Source organism: Cervus elaphus, chromosome 18 (assembly GCF_910594005.1).
Source record: "Cervus elaphus chromosome 18, mCerEla1.1, whole genome shotgun sequence".
Taxonomy (NCBI): domain Eukaryota; kingdom Metazoa; phylum Chordata; class Mammalia; order Artiodactyla; family Cervidae; genus Cervus; species Cervus elaphus.
The window spans coordinates 67,830,529-67,846,240 of NC_057832.1; the positions used below are offsets into that span (position 1 = coordinate 67,830,529).

Sequence of the window (15,712 nt, forward strand, 5' to 3'; positions counted from 1 at the left end):
AGTACCACAATTTGAAAGAATCAATTCTTTGGCAGTCAGCCTTCTTTATGCTCCAACTCTTACATCTGGACATGACTATTGTGAATAGGTTTGACTACATGGACCTTTGTTGGCAAAGTGATGTCTTTGCTTTCTAATACAGTCTAGGTTGATCATAGCTTTCCTTCCAAGGAGCAAGCATCTTTGAATTTCATGGCTGCAGTCAGTGCAGAGTTAAAATTTAAATCTCCTTTGGGGCCTAGGTGGTGGGGTGGGTGGTACTGAACCCTAAAAAACATCTTGCTTACATTCTAATTCCCCGGTCCCAATTTATGTCCTTTGCCAATATGCAGGGAATGCATAGCAATTGTCTTTTCCTTCTCTGGTACAGCCAGCATAGATACTTCAGATTTGGAGAGGACAGGGGTTTCTCCTGCAACCTTCCAACAACTGTCATTTCCCTCCTGGCAGCTACTCAGTTAACGCGCTTAATTTCTGCTTTGAAAAGGACTAAAGTAGCTTGTATGAATCAAATAATGTACCTTACAGACCAAATTGGGGATAGAACGTCTTGCTTTAAGCAAACTTATGCAAAATTAGGGAATCCCTGGCTTAACTGATGAGAAATAAATCCCGTGGTCTGTAAGCGCACAGGTGACTGTGAGGAGGAGGAAACGTTCTGTCGTTAATTTTGTCGCGCTGTCCAAGAGTCCAGGCAGAACGTCAAAACAAACACATCAGCCTCTTCAAGTAGCTTTAAAACGGCCCACCGAAGTTTCCCCTCAAAATCCCAAACCAACTGCCAAAATTGAAAGCTCGTAAAAAAAAACGCCACGCACTCCCGGCCTCCCGGAGGTGGCGCTATGAGGGTGACGGAGTTAATTAGTGCCTGCAAAACGCCGCTTGTGAGCTCATCCGAGAAGTCATGCTCTGCACACATATTATTTATAGCAGAACTGAGGCGTGCACGGTGTCTGACATTTCCTTCTCTTTAAGTAGGGGGACTTCAAAAAGTCGTGGGCACCCCCATCCCCCCCAGGCGAAGTGCGGTGGGCAGGCAGCAGGGCGCCGGCTGGAAGCGAACGCGCCAACCACGCGGGTCCCGGCGCAGGTGCCGGGGGCGCGGGCGGCCACTCCGCAGCGTCTGCTCTGTAGGAGAGTTCGCGGCTAATCTCTGGATGCCTTGCAGATGCAAAATGTGTCTCTGGCCAGCAGGAGGAAGGAAGAGGAAGTGAGAGCAGCGGCAGCCGGCGGCGCAGCAGCCGGCCGACCCGGAGTGTAAGTGCGTGTGCTCGGACGAGCGAGAGCGGGCGAGGATGGGCACGGGATAGAGAGAGGCAGAGCCACTCACAGCGCCGCGGCCCCCGAGCTGGGCGACAGACCCTCCGGCTCCCCTTCCACGGTCGCGGGGTCGCCAGAGATCTTATCGCTGGGAACCCTCGCCGCCGCCGTCCTGCGACCCCGGGCAGGTTCGTAAAGTTTCCTGGGCTGGCGCGGCGCCCTGACTCGCTGACCTCAGCGCGGCCCGGGAGGGACCTGGGGCTGGGGCGAGGAGGAGGCGTCCTGCTCCGGGGGACTCTGGGCGCCGCGGAGACTTTTGTTTCCTTTCTGGGGGCCCCGCGGCGCAGGCGGGGGTGGCCGCGGGCTCGGCGGGGTGAAGGCTGCGGGCGCGCCCGGGCACTCCGCAGTTGGAGAAGTCAGGGCAGAGGGGGAGGCGGCAGGGGGAATGGGAGCCGAGGGAGGGGCGCCGAGGAGGGGGCGCAGGGCTCGTGACCAGGGAACCAGCCGAGACGCTTCGGCCAGGGCCGGCTGCAGGGGGTCGACCTGGGGTTGCGCTGCTGGCGCCGGGAGACTGGGGACTAGGGACAGGGCGAGTGGGACTGGGGGCTTGGGCACCACAGAGGGTGAGCGGGAGAAAGGACTGGCAGCGAGGACTCCCGGCTTTTCTCAGGCGCTGGAAGGTGGGAGGGAATCCCCCGGCGAGCGCGCTCCTGGCAGGGGGCGGTGATGGGCTAGAGGGGTGGAGGGCCCGGAGGGACGCGAAGGGGCGGCAGGGACAGCTGGGAGCCCCGGACGACTGTTAGTAAATACCCGCCTCCCGGGGACACTCAGAAGTCCCCGCTGGGACCCGGAAAGGAGGTGGGGGGATTCGATGGGTGATCCTGGCATCAGGGGCGCGGGTAGGGGGGGCGCCCCGGGCGCGCCTTCAGGGAAGGGAGGTAGCCGAGCTCTGGGGGCCCTGGAATCCGCCTCCCCCTCTGCCCTGACTTCTCCAGAGCGGCTAAGATCGCAAGAGTAGCTTTGAGGAAGAGGAAATACAGAACTCAGCCGGCCGTGGGGTGCGCGCGTGTGTTTTGGGTTTGGGAAGTCCGTGTGGTGCCGCGGGCGCGCGCGAGGGCGGCGAGCGTGTGTGTGTATGTGTGTGTGTGTGTGAGAGAGAGAGAGAGAGAGAGAGAGAGAGACCGAAAGACCGAGAGGGGCTCTGGAGCCGTGGAGTCCCGCCGCCGCCGAGTGACCCTCTGCAGCCTAGGTGCTGTTTGAGATTGACTGGTCCGGACAAGAGTTGTTGACGGTGGGGCCTGCGTTGACCTAAAGCCAAGCGCTTGACCCCGGGTAGTGAGCCGGCTCTGCGGGTCTCTGGACAGCTCCGGAGCCTCGCAGGGCATACTCTGTGATGCCCAGTGCCCCCAGATTGGGCCTACTAACATCACTGGCCTTAAATGATGCGAACTTAGATCGTTATATTTAAGATTTAAGAGAATCTGTGACAAGGGTTTCTCCACCCTTGAGACAGAGGCCGCAGTGCTCCCCACGTAGGGCTGCCAGTGACTTGGGGGTGAATTTTCTAGTTGTTCTTTTTTTGGTCTATAAAAGAAAAGTAATTAATGACCAGCATTTATATATCAACTCTTTGAGGATAACTTTGGGAACTAGAGGGGCCTAACACCACTCAGGTTGACTTTCAGAACCAAAAGGTGTCAGTGGCCATTACCATCAGCCTCCTCTGATCAGGGGTTTCCATAGTATCTCACCTCCATACCTACTGCCCAGGGTTGTTTCAAAGTTTATTGTTCCCCAGTTTGTGAGTTTGAAGGTCAGATCCCCTGCTGTTAAGTGGAGGACATTTTTTTTTTTTTTTTCTTATAGCTGACCTTCTGGACCTGCTCTTTACTGTGGTAGGTTTCCTATCTCTTAAGGGCTGTGGTTAAATGTGCATATATATTGCTTTCTTCCTATGGCTTATGACTTGGTTTTATTTGTTTTTAATTAGATGGATTGGTTGTCCTCTCAGAAAATCTGAGGGAATGACCTTGAGTGTTTGGACTCTGCAGGAGGGAAGGGAACGGTGAAGAAGCTGGGTAGGTGTTAGGGAGGGGCAGGCTGGGAGGCTGGCCCATACCTGAGATGGTGGAATTCGGGAGCAGACACGTCTACCCCTTCTTCTGACTTATCTCTCTGCCCTTCTTGACTGCAGCAATTCTGTTTTGCCTCACATTCTTCTTTTTCACCAAGTTCTCTCCCCAGGGTCTTTGCACATATTATTCCTTTTTCACAAGGAACTTTCCCCTACATGTCCAGATGGCTCACTCCAATGCTTCCTTCAGGTCAGTTGTCAGTTTATAGGAGGGCTTCCCTGACTACTGTAAAATAGCAACCAGCCACTCCCCAGTTCTTTTAAGTCTTTCAGTTTTCCCTCTTAACATTTATTACCCTCTGGCATTATATATTTGTTTGTTTGTCTACTTATTGTCTATCTTGACCATTAGAATGGAAGTTCCACAAGGGCAGAAACCTTGTCTTATTTACAGGACCAGAACCTAGACTGATTCCTACCTAGTAGGTGCTCAATAAGTACTTGTTGACTTATTAAGATGGGCCTTCATAGGAGAGGCTCACCAGGGAAATATACCAAGAAAATACTACAGCATCAGGGACAAGTAAGACAAGGCTTTTTGCCTTTTCTCCTCTGTCATTTCCCCATGCTCAGCCGCACCTCTTGCAGATCCCTTTCTGCCTTGAGTAAACTCCTACCTTTAGCATTTCAGCCTGAAGAAAGGAACTGAGAAATGATTCCTTGGGAGAGTGAACAACCAGTACAGTTTATTAATAACACATAGCCGCTTTAGATTTGGTATCTGTTTCATCACTCTCCTTGGAGAATGTCTTTTTAAAGTGTGTGTTACTTTAGCCAAAGGAAGACTCCCCTGGGAAGAAGGGTATTACTATGAGTAGAGTGAAGTCAGAGACAGCCACTGTATTCCACTCCACTCCCCCAGCAGATGGGAGTGAAGGAGAGGAGGAGAGGGAATAAAGGAGGAAGGAGAGGAAGATAGAATGGAGCTGGGTAGCAGATGCTGGGGAGAAGAGAGATGAGAAAAGCCCAAGAGAAGAAAAGTGAGAGAGAGGAAATGGGACAAGGGGCTTCTACAGTGCTGTTAACAAATCATACATACTTATTAAATTGACATAAGACAACATTTGAGTGTTTTAAAGTAATAAATAACCCCCCTTCGGGTGCTGGGTGTGAATGGGTGGGGATAAAGGTGGAGGAAGGGAATGCTTTGAAGCCCTTGCAGAGAGGATGTGGCTGGGGCTGTCCCAAGGGGCTCCAAACACACACTTTGCTGACATTATCATCTTTCTTAACACCGTAGGTTTATAGGTAATCATTCCTATGGAGGACATATCCTGTCTGGATCTAAGACAATGGGTACCCTTAAGGTTTGTAACTGAAGCCTGCAACCACTTTTTAATGCCTGAAACCATCCAAGTGGATCATTTGATTTTTAAGATGTCACAAAGCCTCTCTACATCACAAAGCCTCAAGTGTTTGCTGCTAATTACTCAACTCCATTTCTGCTTCTTCTAGTTAACTAGTGTTTTTATTTATTTTTTATTTTTTTTCATTTATTTTTATTAGTTGGAGGCTAATTACGTTACAATATTGTAGTGGGTTTTGTCACACATTGACATGAATCAGCCATGGATTTACATGTATTCCCCATCCTGATCCCCCCTCCCACCTCCCTCTCTACCCGATCCCTCTGGGTCTTCCCAGTGCACCAGGCCCGAGCACTTGTCTCATGCATCCAACCTGGGCTGGTGATCTGTTTCACCATAGATAATATACATGTTTCGATGCTGTTCTGCAGCCGGCTAGCTCCTCTGGACTTGCTCGGTCCCTTTGTTCTGTGAACGGCCGGCAGTGTGTTCGGGCTGGTTAATTTTCTCTCTTTCTTTTGCTATCCCACAGTTTAAGTTGCTGTCTCACAAAAGCTCCTTCCGATTGCCCTCAGGGCACTCAGGCCCGGTCCTTACCCTAAGTAATGCCACCCGCTCCCCTCCGTTCCGCCCCCACTTGCTGGTGGCGGATGCGGGCGTCTGGGGTACTTTTCTGCTGGGAGCTGCGTTTAGGCATGTAATCTGTGGGTTTTATTTATTTTTTCTCCCAGTTAGGTTGCCCTCCGAGATTCGAAAACTTCCCCCAGACCCGCCAGTGCGAGGGTTTCCTGGTGTTTGGAAACTTCCTCTATTAAGACTCCCTTCCCGGGACGGGTCTCTGTCCCTAGCTCTTTTGTCTCTCTTTTTATCTTTTATATTTTGTCCTACCTTCTTTCGAAGACAATGGGCTGCTTTTCTGGGCGCCTGATGTCCTCAGCTAGCGATCAGAAGTTGTTTTGTGAAGTTTGCTCTGCGTTCAATTGTTCTTTCGATGAATTTGTAGGGGAGAAAGTGGTCTCCGCGTCCTATTCCTCCACCATCTTGGCTCCTCCCCTAACTAGTGTTTTTAAAGTTTAGGGTTGCAATAGGAAATGGATCATAACATCAATTTCTTAGGTCCAGACCAACAGTTGAAAACATGAAATAGAAGAGAGTACAATGGAAAATAGAGTGTTTTACAAAGCAGACACCAAATCTAAATGCCAAATGTATTACTTAATATGAGTCGTGTTGAAAAAGTCTATTTTAATAATTTTGGGGGTGCTAGGCATATACATTTTAAACCATTTGCCAAGGATAGTAATGAAAGTGTTCATGGGGTCATACTTTAAGAAACACTTAGCACCCTCCCTCATTACAAAATGCTGTTAGTTTAATCTCCTGCAAGAGATGCTGTTTCCCAGTGATGAATCAGATGCAATAAAAGCATCAGCCATTGACTCAGCCTTTAAAATACTGCTGTTCATAGAACTCGATGGTCTATTAGGCCCCAAGAATGCCATTTTGACAAAGCTGGAGATCCAAGTGTATGGTTTTCACTTTAGTGACATGGAAGGGCAATAGATTATATGTAATAACTTTTTAACTTAGCATAAAATGAGTGAAAATACTCTTTTCTGGCTAAGTTTTAGTTTAGAGCTTATGAGGTCTTTAAGCTTTTGAGGTCTTTGGAACTTACTCCACTGAACTTTTTCTTTCATATTCTACACCTCACAGTTCTCAAATGCATGATTTTAATTACTTTCAGAGGTTTGCAAAGACAGAAGTAATCTTGTCTGGTGGCTGCCGCTGCTGTGATACACAATTAGATTAAGCTTCTTAGCTGACCAGGGCTTGGAACTGGCCAACCAAAAAAAGAAAAAGGCTGAGAACTTCAGTACCATTCAAAACATCAGGATTTTGAAGACCAGTTATCCAGGGAACAGAGTGTGGCTCCCATGAAATGTGTGTGGCCTATGAAAGCCTTTGAATATGCCTAGTGCAGCACTTTTAGATACAGCAAAGCCAGCCTGAAAGCACAATATACACACTGGCTGCAGTTTTTGGATCCCTGGATAATTTAGGTTGTCTGAGTGTCAATAATTGGAACTTATGTTTAATAGCCAGAACTGAAGACCTCAGATCACTCTTATGATCCATGATTAATTTAACTTGTGACTTAGCACTAGGATTTCTGAACTTGTTTAAGAAAAGTGCAGGTCAGTTTGAGCAGAATTTTGTCACCAGCCTAAGGTGGGGTGAACAGCCAAGTATCCGGTAGGAATCTGTGTGGGAGAGGGAATGCTAGATCATCAAACAGTATTAACCACAGCAACAACCTGGCCTACTACTGAGTAGAGACATTAGTCACATGTATAAATAGAAGGAGATGATGAGTCTCAGTGTTCTAGGCCCCCACAAACGCTGATTTCCAGAATCTGAGCAAGATTATTATTGGAACCTTAATTTTAGGAGTTGAGGCTACAGTTTTGGCCATTTTAGTTCTAACAGTTGATGCAGAGAACATCACTTTCCTCAGTAGAAAACAGTGGCAAGCATACTACTTGTTGGGCTCCTGGACGGCTGTGGGTTGGGTGGGTTATACTTGCTGGATAAGGAGCAGAGGTTGGAGGGCGGCAGGAGTGAGTAACCTCTGACTGAGCATTGCCCCAGTGGCCTTGGAGTCACAGGATTCATGCAACATCTTCCTCCTTGTGCCGGCAGCTGACATGCTTCCTCCAGGAATGCTGTTTTGAAGACGGTGGGGAAGAACTGGTATAGTGTTCTTATCCATTTTATAGAAGTGGCTTGGAGAAATGAAATGTCACTGTTGTGCTTGGAGAGCAGATCTGAGCTGACATCTGCCTTTTCTGACCCTTTATGCTGCTGTTTCTTTCACATGCCCCATGACTCTTATGTTGACTGCTTATTCTTCTTGTTGGTTCTCTTGGACTAGCCTAGTCGGAGGCCAGGACCTCCATGTAAAGCTATCCAGGTTACCCTTCACTCCTATATGCTAATGAAAATGCCCTGGGTTCTGATGGATGTGCCCCGGTTGCCATGGCATCTAGGGATGTATCTGTCATCACTGAGGCCAAATTTTTCAGTGCCTTACTTTGTATATCCCATTCCAGAGGTGACCTCTTTAGTCTTGGGAGTCAGTGATCCTTCTCTCAGGGAGAGCCTGCCCATCACCCAAGCTCATGATATTGAAGCATATAAGCCAGAATGCAATTCATTAATCAAAAATGAGACTGAGGTTTGCCAAGGAGAATAGACACATATTCTTCAACCAACGGTTTTTTCTCTTTGTGGATGAGTCATGATGAAATCAAAAGCGTGGAACTACTTGATGGTGGTGGTGATGAGGACCAATTTGGAGGAAGGAATACATTTAAAGTATCTTTCAGCTAGTCGTACCTTTTTTTGCTACTTCTCCTGCTCCATATGTTAATACCAACCAAGGGAACCAGAGACTGGAGTCTTTAGCCAGGATGGTTTCTCCCTTGGGTGATGCTGAGACTGCAAATTCTCTTTTTCTTCTTGCAGACTATTGCCAATCTATGCTGATCCTTTATGTCAGGCAGTCTCACTGTTGACCCTTGAGGCTGGATAATCCTTTGTTGTGGGCAGTGTCCTGTGACTCTTAGGATGTTTACTAGCTTCTCTGGCCTCTACCACCAGATGCCAGGAGCAGCACACTGGTGTGATAACCAAATATGTCTCCAGACATTATCAGTTGCCGGTACCCTTCCCATAGGAAGAACCACTGTTTGGTCTTCTTGCATGAATTAGTCCAACTCTGGGCTATCTGACAGGCTAGACTTTTGACAGCAGTTATTAGTGCCCCAGTTTTCTATTCACTGGTGATTCCTTTGCCCTAAGGTGGCTCTTTCACACATGGGTGGTCTCACCCTTTATGTTCATTTATTTCCTCTAATTCTCCAAGTTTCCTCTCTAGCTTCCTCTCCTAAAACTGCAATTGTCTTCCTAACCCAAATTGCTTTCAAGTCAGTTTCATGTGTGTTTCTTCCTGGTACCCCCTGGTTGGGAAAAACTGTAGCTAGTGATTTTATGTCTCCCTTTCCTCACAAGGTCTTGAATTCTGGCCCATGGTTACCGCTTTAGCTATATCCTCCACATAATGGGAATAAAATCAATGAAACAGGAAGGTGGTCGCAGAATTCAGCTGGGCTTGTTCACAGGTCTGTCACGAGATTAAAGAACTGTCTGTGTGGGGATGAGTTAAGAGGGTGAAATGCCTCCTCTGCTGGTGAAATACACCTTGGCTAGTTGGGTAGTGATAGATACTAACGGTCCGTCAGGATGACCAGGACATTGCTTTAAGATGCTGCTGGATGTGGAGTCCTTTTCCACTCTGTCCATGAGCTCCCTGTCCTAATCTTGCCACATTTGTTTTCTTGTGTAATTATCTGTCAACCTTTTATTTACCTTCACTGTTGTGCCGCTAGAGCCGGACAGCATCTAGTGGCTTAGGCGATGTAGAGATATTGCCGGCTTGTGTACTGGCTGTATCTCCCTGAGGCAGCCGCCTTCTTATAAGTCACAGCCCCATAGCCAACCTCCACCCTTCCTTCCGCCCTTTGTGCTTTTTTTTTTTTTCTAGTTTGAGATTGCATTTAGAAAGCCAGTGTTTTGTGCTCTGGGGTTCTGTGGCTGAGCAGTCCTGGATGAGCTATATTTTCCAGGCTGCTACACACAATTACCCTTAATTTCAAAGCGTAATGCATTTCAAAATAATTTTTTTTCCCCTGTTTTCAGGCTCTTTTATCCAAATGCAGAGCCACAGCTGGCTTTACCCTTGGCCCCCAGAAGGCATGTGGCTTGGGAGGTGGAGCCAGTGGAGGGACTTTGGTTAGATTGCGTATTTTTGGCTGAGTGAAGAGAGAATTCCAATAACACTCAGTAAGACTAGTTTTGCCTTGACTCTTGCCCACCCTCACCACTGCCCCACCCCATCATTTTCAGAGCATTTTTATAGTGGACCATGTGCCCTCATTATTCTAACCACGCGCCATTCAGTAGGAAGTGGCCAAGTATTCAGACATTTAGATTTGGGGGATAGGACTGATCCTTTCATACACGAAATAGTAAATGTTTGGTGTGTATGTGTGTATGTGTGTGTGTGTGTCTTTGTCACACACACACACACACACATATCCATGTAGCTTTCCTAATATTGAGAGATCTTTAGGAGCAAAGAAACTATTCTATCAATCACCTGCTAAATCTTGTTTTCTCCAGTGCTTATCATTTTTATTTTTATAGCAAGTCAGTATAAATTACATTAAATCAAAACTTCTATCAAGGAATGTATATGTTTCCATCATCCTTGAACTTACTTTACTGCCAAATAGTGACTTCAACTCGTTAGAACTACTTTCTCAGTTACTGCCCATTCTTTGAGGATTTGGAGAAACATTTGCCTGGATTAAGATAAGAGAAGCACAGCGAAAGTTTATTTACTTATTGTAGTATATATTTTTAAACAGGCTTCCCTGGTGGCTCAGTGGTAAAGAATCCTCCTGCCAATGCAAGAGATGTGGTTCGATCCCTGGGTGGGGAAGATTCCCTGGAGAAAGAAATGGCAAACTCACTCCAGTATTCTTGCTTGGGAAATCCTGTGGACAGAGGAGCCTGGCAAGCTATTACAGTCCATGGGGTCGCAAAAGAGTCATACATGACTTAGTGACTAAAACAACAGTGATAATGTTTTAAATGTGTGCCTTATACTTAAATATGCATATGAGTATTTTTAAGTTGAAATATGATTGGGCTTATAGTATGCCTCATAATACTTCATTCATTCATTCATTCAACAGCCATTTTGATAGCATTTTATGTCATGCAACCAAGACTCTTGCTCGTCCTTATAAGACCCACTTCAGATGAGCAGTTTGGTGAGGGGCGCTATCGCGGAAACAAATTCATTAATAGATAGTCATAATAGAGTGTGACAAATGTAGGTTTAGAGTGTGTGTAGATCACAGAGGAAGGAGTTCACAATGAAATGACTCTGAGAATGTTCTGGAAAGCTGAATGTTAAAAGAAAAAACTGGTTAAGTTTGGGGAATACAGCAATCAGGGTAATGGGGAGAAAGTTTGAGAGAGGTCTTATATCAATTCTTCGGGGAGCTGGGCATTTGGATTGAGTGGAAAGGAATGCTAAAGGATTTTAGGCAAGAAAAAAGACACAATTGGAATTCAATAAGGAACATAAGTCCCAAGGCCACATGGAACATAGGTTAGATGGTACAGCAGGAGGGAAGTGCCAAGGAAAGATGGCAGCTGTAAGCCACTTTCTTCTAGGCCAACCCGAGGAAACACACGGTCTTGGTCAAATGAGTAAATAAAGCTTCCTGTGTAAATGCAACTCCATTTTCAAGTCTGAGGAGTGGGTTAATCCTCTTCCTTTAAAGACACAATTTTCAGAGGGCCAACCCTTCCCCCTCCCCAAGCTGGATTTAAGCCAGAAGGAAAGGATATTGGCATTGATGAAAATAAAAGATTTGGTGACTGAATGGATTTGGGAAAAAGAGAGAAGTCTTTGAGGTTTAAATCTAAATAAATATGTGTTGGTTGAGGGTTCTTTTCTCAGCTTCAGATTTTATACCTTTCCAATGGGCATAAGTCCCTACCTCTTAGAGTTGCTGAGGTTAAATAAACATAATAATGATTGTAAAGTAAGATACCCCAAAAGTCCTTGGCTGGGTTGGATTTACTATGATTGTTGATGTTATTAATACTTATGCAGTAGTTTTGATTCAAGTTTTTTATTCAAATATTTTCCTGAAATCATTTAAAGACACACATTTATTATTTTATCTTCTTTAAGTAGCTTGGGGAATTCCTCCTTAAATCTTTCTAGACTGTTAGGTTGATTTACATATCTTTTCTTCAGGAATACAGGAGAAATAGACTGAAGGTTAGGGAAAATTACCATTGCTTGTGAATTAAAAGAACTGACATAATGACTAATGTTAGCAACATGGGGCCCTCAAATAAAACCTCTTGTAAATGGATCTCTATCCCCCATTCATTGACAACTAACCTGGAATTTTACTGTTTTATTATTATTTTACTTTGGATAGAGAGAATTGAGGTTGCTAATGGGAGTCTTTCCCTTTCCTTGAATTCAGCCTTCCTGAGGCTATTCTTATTTGGTGTGGATGGGAGCCCCCTGAGAAAGCCCCAGTTTGTGGAGCAATAGTGGAGGAGTATTTGGCAGGAATTTCATTCGGTTGAACTGAGTTTCATATGATTATGCTGCATGTTAAGGACTTAGCTCAGTGGTTCCAATAATGCTTTGTAACTGTCCCTTTCTAAGTCCTTTGGAACTTCCCAGGAGTAGGGATGGTTGAAATGTTCACTGGCAGGTGAGTGGTAAGAAAGTATTCATTTTTCTTCTTTAATTTGAGCCTATAAATCAGATTAGAAAACATTCTGGATATAAACAATAGGAAAATAAAACTAGGATGTCTACAATCCTGAGTGTACAGCCATAGTATAGCTTTGTCATCCCAGCGTGATTAATTGTACCGTTTCTCTTTCAAAAGTACTCCAGTTTGGACAGTTCATTTTATGGCCACCTAAGTAGAAGCCACCTGTTTCCATTTCTATTCATTTTCCCTGGCCATTGCCAGTTTATTTGGATGCCTTTTCTACTTCATGCTCCTTCAGGATGGCAACAACTAGCTGAAAGGCTCTCCAGCTCATTAAGCAGTAGCTTATATACCTGCCACTTGGTACTGGCTTTTATGAAGTGGGTTGGAAAAAAACAAAACAAAACCTCAACATAGACACTAAACTGCCATGAAGTATGGGTGTAGGAGAGAAATGTGCCAAGTGAAAACTACTTCTCCAAGTCTGTGCTTTGAAAAGTATAGTCCCCACACCCCTGATACTATAGTCATGAAAAGTCTTTTATCTAATCACTATAATCAAATCTTGTCTGGTACCTGACAAATTATACACTCTCTTTAGTGTACAACAAAATCCCCAGTCACTTTCTCTTCTCCCAGTTAGGGTGATAAGTATGGATTTTTCATTGCTAGATTGTCCATTGTGTGGTAAGGCCTCTTTACTATCTATCAGGATTAGTGTGTAGCTTTAAATAGGACCCAATGTTAAATAAACGTTAAAGACCCATACAAAGATTTATATAGTGAATATAGTGAATATAAATTTATGATAAGTCAGTGGAGAATTACATCCATAGCAAAATATAGATCAGATTAACAGTGATTCAAACATATTCATTCACCTTGGACCCATTTTACAGATGATACATGTCAGGGAGACTGGCCGCAGACCAATGCAAGGCCCAGAGAAACTGTACAATAGCAGTTTCAATGTTGAATTTCACTCTTCTTTGAAAATCCAGGATTTTTCTGTAGCACATCAGATGCTATAATGCTCTCTTGCTGCTGTGTCTCTGTTGATTTGTCTAGTTCATTTTTGCCTCACTTGAACCCATTGTATTGGAATATTTTGTCTACTTGGTGAAGGATGGGGAACAATGCTGTGAGAACTTTGCTTCAGGAACATGTGAAAGAGTACAGTCAGGGCCGCAAACCCTTCATTACCTGGTGGTGGTGGTTTAGTCGCTAAGTTGTGTCCAACTCTTGTGATTCAATGGACTGTATGGAGCCCGCCAGGCTCCTCTGTCCATGGGATTCTCCAGGCAAGAATACTGGAGTGGGTTGCCATTTCCTTCTCCAGGGGATCTTCCCGACCCAGGAATCGAACCCAGGTCTCCTGCATTGGCAGGCAGATTCTCTACCAACTGAGCTATGAGGGAAGTCTCATTACCTGAGCCAGGGCCAACTGCTGGCAAGATGGCAGGGAGGAGAGGGCGGTAATGGTGGATTCATTTATATCTTCGTGAAGCCTCATTCTACTGTAGTAGAAATTGTGTTGTGATTATTGCCAGCTTATTTAGGGCCATTTGAAATCATTCAAATATGCTGGTAACAATTCCAGCATTTGAAAATGCCTTGAAACTGTCTGAGAGTCGGCACCTGGAGCTGAGAATGATAAGACTCATGAAGGTATACAAAAATATAGGAAGTAAGTCATTGTGAAAACCCCCAGGTGTGTTTTTATATCAGCATATATTTTTTCAGGCAATGAACAGGCTTTAGGGTAATTTTTTACAGCCAAATCAAAGCAAGGCCCAGAGAAATGGCATAATAGCATTTAATATTGAACTCCACTTTTCTTTCAGATTCCAGGAATTGCATTAGGAAGAGTTGGGCTCGTCCTTTTGAAATGGTAAATGCAAAGGAAGGCATCTTGTAACGTAGGCAGGGGAAGGGAAACCACCAGAGAACTTGAGTCCTCCTGGTGCTGGAGAGACCCTGGAACCTTTAACCTTTAGGAGAGAGATCAGAGTACATTTAAATTCTTGGTGGCTACTGTGGGATCTGCATCAGCTCCCAGTGTTTTCTTTTGAAATACTCTTTAATTCCTTGGTTCATCCACAAATATTTGTTGAGCTATGTACCATGGGTATGCTAGATGATACTTAAACAATGGTGGGTCTCCTTCCTAGGGAAAAAAAAATAGCCGCGTAGCTGATGTCATGGACTTCTTAGACCTCAGCAGAGGAAGTGTACATTAATCAAAGAATCACACAGAAAATGTGACATTCAAACTGTGCCAAGGGCTATGGAGGTAAAGGTCTGATACTGGGAGCGCCTGCAGCAGGGGCATTAATACAGCCAGAGCTGAGAAGGGAAAGAACGGATTTTACTGGGGAAAGAAGAGTCTCTGCCTATGGCTAGTGTGTGTGAAGGTCATTTGAAGGGCGGACTTGGATGTTGAAGGAACTGAAGCTACAGCACAGGGCAGGGAACTCTCCAGGCCTGGATTAGACTGGAAAAGAGGGCTCATTGGGACCATGGGTCTGGGCCTTTCTCAAAAGAGCAATGAGCAATCACTGAAGTGTTTTACCCAGGGGAGTGATGGGATCACATTTATGTTTTGCAAAGATCTTTCTGACTTCAGTGTGTTAACTTTTACATCATTTAAAACTGCTCACAATGTGACCTCACTATTACTACTTTTAGAATCTTCACAATTTCTAAAAGAATCAATTGAGCCACTAGTGTCTCTGTCAGATTTTAAAGAACAATTTAACTGAGTGATTTAGCATGAATATCTCAACCATTTAAGAAGGATAAAGTCCCTAGTCCTGTGGTTCACAGACTTCGAAATGCCTAAGAATCACCCGGGACCCAGAAACTGCATTTTAAAAAGTCCCTCAGGTTGATTCTGATGCAAGTGGTCCTCTCTCCACTTTAAGAAGCCTCATCCTAGAAAGTGCTAAGGAGTGAAAAAAGAATTATAAGCCTCAAGGTAAAACATTATCAGGCAGCCAGTCGAGGATAGAACCTCTTTATTGCCTGGATTTTCACGTGGGCCTATTCTCCCCATACTGCCGGGATTTTCTTACAGGGCACCTGAAATGGATTCTAAATCCTTTGGGTTTCTTCTCATTTATTTCCTAATCCTTTCATATGCAGCTGTTTTCTCAGATCTATGGCTTACTACTTCTGTGTCTATAATATTTTACTTTTCATTTTGTTGCCATTTAATAAGAATCTTCTTTGTGTGCATGCTGGGTCACTTCAGCCAGGTGGGACTCTCTGTCACCCTCTGGACCATAGCCCATCAGGCTCCTCTGTCCATGGGATTTTCCAGACAAGAATACGGGATAGGATTGCCCCGCGCCCTCCTCCAGAGGATCTTCCCGACCCAGGGATGGAACCTGCTTCTCTTACATCTCCTGCATTGGCAGACGTGTTCTTTACCGCTTGCACCACCGGGGAAGCCCAAGCATCTTCTTAGATAAGGCCCAAAAGAAGCTATGAGGTGGGAGGTGGTGGGAAGCCTGGCCGATGAGGAGGTGGTGGGAAGCCTGGCCGATGAGGAGGTGGTGGGAAGCCTGCCCCGATGAGGAGGTGGTGGGAAGCCTGCCCCGATGAGGAGGTGGTGGGAAGCCCTTCCA

The 15,712-nt window shown here is 45.5% G+C and overlaps 1 protein-coding gene across 2 annotated transcripts in view; it reads left to right on the forward strand.

Moving 5' to 3' along the window:
* Positions 1 to 1,135: 1,135 nt before the first annotated feature.
* The window catches only part of ELMO1 (engulfment and cell motility 1), a 563,801-nt gene continuing 549,224 nt past the window's right edge, over positions 1,136 to 15,712 (forward strand). The window contains exon 1 of one of the 2 annotated variants that reach the window (XM_043873513.1): positions 1,136 to 1,257. The gene's annotated coding sequence lies outside the window, so the exon portion shown is untranslated. Of the gene's footprint in view, positions 1,258 to 1,326; positions 1,449 to 15,712 lie in introns of those variants that run through there. The other variant, XM_043873512.1, reaches the window with a different exon arrangement.